We start from the raw sequence: 5,847 nt of genomic DNA, 5'->3' as shown, positions 1-5,847 counted from the left end.
ACACCTCGTGTTCGACTCCGGTGACGGTCTCGGGTTCGGGGTGTTACATTTTATTGGTATCAGAGCTACGGTTTAGTCGATTCTAGGACTAACGTAGCACGCGTGAGTCTATTTATACATGCCATAAAGTGATAAAATGATAGTGTGATGATTTTTGGCTATTAAAATGTGTTTGCTGTATTGTAATGAACCTTGATCCCGATCGAGCTGTAGCAAGCTTCTGACTATGAGAATTTGCGATATAACTTCATTTAGATATGCCTAAATTATTAAGTTGATCAGGTACGTATCATGTACTCGTATTTGAATTTCGATTTGGATTGGATTATAAGGTTATAAGTGATGCAATTTTGAAGGAGTGTTATGACTATAAATGTGATTTTTGTATGTGGCTATAGAACTGGAAGTTAAATGGTCGATAAGCATGTTGTGTTTGTATTCAAGTAATGTAAATGAAATACTAATGTGTCATGATTTATTGTTAAATATGCATGGTTATTCGAATGATGTCCGGGCTAAGTCCCGAAGAGCATTCGTGCTAGTGATATATCCGGGCTAAGTCCCGAAGAGCATTCGTGCTAGTGATGTATCCGGGCTAAGTCCCGAAGAGCATTCGTGCTAGTGATGTATCCGGGCTAAGTTCCGAAGAGCATTCGTGCTAGTGATGTATCCGGGCTAAGTCCCGAAGAGCATTCGTGCTAGTGATGTATCCGGGCTAAGTTCCGAAGAGCATTCGTGCTAGTGATGTATCCGGGCTAAGTCCCGAATAGTGATATATCCGGGCTAAGTCCCGAAGAGCATTCGTGCTAGTGATGTATCCGGGCTAAGTTCCGAAGAGCATTCGTGCTAGTGATGTATCCGGGCTAAGTCCCGAAGAGCATTCGTGCTAGTGATGTATCCGGGCTAAGTTCCGAAGAGCATTCGTGCTAGTGATATATCCGTGCTAAATCCCGAAGAGCAATCATGCTGGTGACGTGTATTCGGGCCTTCGTGCCTAGTAGGCTTCGTGCCGGTAATTTGAGCAAAGTTTAAGTGCTCACTACTATACAAATTCAAATTTAAACGAGACGATATGTTTAAAAGTGTACATACATGATGTTTATAGACTTGGTTAAGTCATATCAATGTGTATTAACGAATGAATAAGAGCGCTATGTATGTGAATAATTAGAGGCACTGTGTGTGTGCGAATTTCTTTAACCGAGCACTATGAGTGCGAGATCGGTCAGTGGGCACTAAGTGTGTGAAGTGGAATTCAAGTAAGACCTCGTTTGGGACGAAGGCATTGATTTTAGATAGTGTGTAAGACCATGTCTGGGACATGGCATCGGCTCGATATGTGAGAAGATGTAAGACCATATCTAGGATATGGCATTGTAAGAGCTATATGTGCTATTGCTGAATGGACACTATTTTGTTAATCTTGTTCAAGAAATTATTTTGGTTAAGTTTCGACATTCGAAAGTTTGAAAGAATTTTTGATGAATGTTGATAATTTTGGATATACGAGTTATGCGCTAGAATAAATCACATGCCAGTGTATTTTATTAGGCTTTATGCCTATTTGACTGTATACGGGTAACGTTAACTATGAATGAATGTGCTAAATGAACTAAATGTTCAGGTACGTGGAAGTTGACTTTTCTTTTGGAAATGAGTTAAGTCGAACATTGAGTATATGTGTACTTTCGGTTGGGTTACAGCTTATACGTGGATGAAATTGTGGGTTACAAATATGTGGGTTGATGATGTGAATTATACATGTTAATATGTGCTTAATGTGTGTTTGAAATGCATATATGAATTAAATTAAGTGATTATTGCTTATGAAATCAAGAAAATGAGATATTTGTGCATACTTGTAGAAGTGTTTATGTATTTGTTTTAAGATAAGAAAATGACTTTATAGACCAATGTGAAATCAATAATGAATTACAATTGCTATCAATGAGCTAATGTCTTTGTGGATATAATTCAAGAAGAAGACGTTATCCTAAACTATGCATCGGTAGAAATTTTCGGGGACGAAAATTTCTTAAGGGGGGGAGAGTTGTGACACCCCTAATTTGACCCTAGTCGAAAAGTGGTTTCGGGACCACAAAATCAAGTCATAAAAATAATTAGCCGTCATATTTTATGACTATTATATGTGAATATGAATGTGTGAAAGTTTTAAGCTTTGATTTAGTAAATTGCATGTGAATTTAGTCGATGGGACTTATGTGTGACACTTTTAAAATGTGATAGTTAATCTATAAGGCTCAATTAGTGCATGTCATATGAATAAAGGGTTTGCATGTCAAATATCCCTTATGAATGAGTAGTGGCCGGCCATGGATGGGTCATTGAGGATAATATGAATTCTTTTATTAGCACTATGAGTTTAGAAAATAAAAGAATGAATTAAGAATGATAAAACATGAGGTGAGTGGGAGGAGAAACCAAAGTTGTCTCCCCTTACTCCCCATTGCCGTGACTTGTGAAAGGGGAGGAAAAACAAAATCCTTTCTTTGTTGTTCATCATGGCCGAATAGAAGAAACAAAGGAGGGGAAGAATTTTTGGTCACTTGAGTCATTAAAAAGGTTAGTATATTATGTCAAATTGTGAAATTTGATCTTGTTTTAGGTAAATAATCATGACTCTTACTTAGCCCATGCTAAAAATTTGTAATTTTGATGGATGATTGGAGCATTCGGCTAGGGTATAAAGGAAAGAACACCAAAGGCACTCGGTCATTTGGTGTTGGGAATTAAGGTGAGATTTCATGTATTTTATTTTTAATATTTGCGAAATGTTGTTAGTTTTGAAGCTCACAACATGACCCATATGTTAATTTTTGTGAATTTATTTCATAAAGCATTCGGTCATGGCTTCAAGGATTAGATTGTGGATGTTTTGATGATAAGTGTTTATGGATGAGGATAGACTAATTAAATTTGCTATGAGGGGCAAGTTTGAGTAAAATATCATTCGGTTATTAAAGTGAAGTATGAAACTTGTGCTTAATTGTGGAATGCTATAATTAAATTGCTAATATATGTTTATATACTTGCCGAATTTGAATTAAGGTGAAAGACGAGGTAAAGAATGAGTTTGAGTTGAAAATTTATAATTGTAATTAAATTGATAGCATATATTTATATATTAGCCAAATATGTGCTAAAATGAGAAATGAAATGAAGGATTAAGTTTGAATATTATTGAGTGGTCTCAAGTATTGAAGCAAGCCCATGGCAAAATCTAGTTAATGGAAAAGATGACATTCGGCCAAGGAAGTTTTGTGATAGTATTTTTTGGCTAAGGATGCTTTGTATGTTATGCATGATGTGTTTAATGTCTTGATGAACAAGTAGTCATTAAATGAGGCTAAGCTTGTGAAATTATGAGTTTGGATGAATATATATATATGCATTCGACAATGTGTAAAATATTGATTGTTTTAAATGGTTCGTAGTTAAGTGGAAATGGAAGCTTGATAATAATAAAAAAATCTGTTAAGGATGAGTAAGGGGTATGTGCATTCGGCCATTAAACATGTGCTTAATTGTTGATGAATGGTTGTAAAGAAAATACATATAGGTCAAATATAGCCTTGGATAAGAAGATTTTTATGTATTGAATTTGTAACATGGTTATGCCGATTGTGAACATGTGATAAAGAATTATTCAAATGGTTGTTTAAATAATATTCGGTTTATTAGTATATGCATAATTAGTTAAAGTGTAAACTTTGCATGTGTATTAAAGGTTTTTATGTGATATTCAGCCTTGGGAAATCTAAGCTTATAAAGGTTTGAATGTTAATTGGGTTGTCTCTTTAATGGCCGAATGTGCTAAAAGCTAATGCATGATTTAGTTTAATCGATGTAATGATACAAATTATAATATAATCGAATGTGGTTTTACACAATAGTGATGTGATAAGTTTAAATTTGGTTCATTAGCTCAAGAACTCAAGGAAACAAAGTCGGATCGTGGAAAAAGGGAAATTGGTCGAATAGTCGGAATTGACGTACATTAGCAATCGAGGTAAGTTTTAAGTATTAATGCCTATAATGTGATTGAGTATGATATGTTAAGCACATATTAAAAGAATCATAACTCTATTGTAAATCTTTATGCATATAGCCTAATGGTTATTATGAAGTATAGGTAAGTTATTGATATGATATGTTGCCAAATGGATATGATATTATGAAGTGCTGAAAGGATATGTTAGAAGAGTAAAATTGTGATAAACCTGCTCAGGACAGCAGCAGTAACATGAATTCAGAAAATCACCATAAATTCATGGATTTGAATTAGAGGCTGAATGAGACATGAAATTAAAGCTTAATGAGTCTAGTTTCTTATAAAAGAAACCGTGTAAACAAAGGAATTTCTGATAATGAGGAATTTGATTCGTAGTGAAGAGTGGTCAGATTAGTCAAACAGTGAAACAGGGGAAAACTTAAGAAAAATCTGGTGTTGATTGGCCCAACCTAAAATTCTGGAAATTTCATGGATGGAAGATATACGAGTCTATATTCAGGAAAAATTAACGGCAAGTGATTTGGAGTTTTGTAGCTCCATTTATAAACAATTTAGTGACCATTGCTCAGGAAAAACAGCTCGTAGTGAATATGTGATGTTGTTGTAAACACGGATAAAACTTGTTTTAGTTACTCATAAGCTATTGATTAAACCCATACTTGAATTCTAAATCGTGATATTGTAAGCTTATGATAATTCGAATATGAAATGATAGTATGGCGTAAAATTGAATTATTCATTGGAAAGTGATGGATGTAGATTCGGTCAAGCCCAAGTCTGTACATGATAGTATATGTGGTATGTGAAGTCTAATTGAATAAATGTGAAAGTGTATATGTGTGAATAGGGCCGAATGGCCAATGTGATGAAAGTGAACATGTATATGTGTGATAAGGCCGAATGGCCAATGTGATGAATGTGAATAGGTGTATGTGTGATAAGGCCGAATGGCCAATGTGATGAAGTGAACATGTATATGTGTGATAAGGCCGAATGGCCAATGTGATGAAAGTGAACGTGTGTATGTGTGATAAGACCGAATGGCCAATGTGATGAAAGTGAACATGTATATGTGTGATAAAGCCGAATGGCCAATGTGATGAAAGTGAACATGTATATGTGTGATAAGGCCGAATGGCCAATGTGATGAATGTGAACATGTGTATGTGTGATAAGGCCGAGTGGCCAATGTGATGAATGTGAGCATGTGTATGTGAGATAAGGCCTAATGGCCGATGTGATGAATGTGAAAGTGTATAAATGTGATAAGTCCCGAAGGGCATTTGTGTCAGTACTATATCCGGGTTAAAACCCCGCAGGCTTTATGCGAGAATATTATCACTGATTAATGTTCGTAAGCTTCGTGCTCGTATTATATCCGGGCTCTAAAGACCCGATGACTGCGTGTGGGAATTTTGTCCGGGTAAGACTCGATAACTTCGTGTGGAGATTATGTCCGGGTAAGACTTCGTAATAAGAGTTGCTTATAAATATATTCAATGCGAAAGGTTAAACAGGTATGTACTCCAAGTCTATATGTGAGCTTGATTGCACTAAATCATAAGGTAGTTATGTGATGCATGTGAGAGCAATCTATGAGACTACTCTTATGAGTATGTGATATCGGATCAGTGTGAGAGGTGATGGGAAATCATACGATATATCTATGTCACATGAGCTCACTTTACGTGAAAGTTTATCTGCCTATTGTATATGATGAACGTGCGTATTCGGAAAAGGGATGGTATGCCGAAGGAAGAGTGAATAAAATACGACAACTATGTATATGATTGTATCTATTGCCACTGAACTGA

The sequence above is a fragment of the Gossypium hirsutum genome, chromosome D03 (genome assembly GCF_007990345.1).
Source record: "Gossypium hirsutum isolate 1008001.06 chromosome D03, Gossypium_hirsutum_v2.1, whole genome shotgun sequence".
Taxonomy (NCBI): domain Eukaryota; kingdom Viridiplantae; phylum Streptophyta; class Magnoliopsida; order Malvales; family Malvaceae; genus Gossypium; species Gossypium hirsutum.
This window is presented reverse-complemented; position numbering follows the sequence as displayed.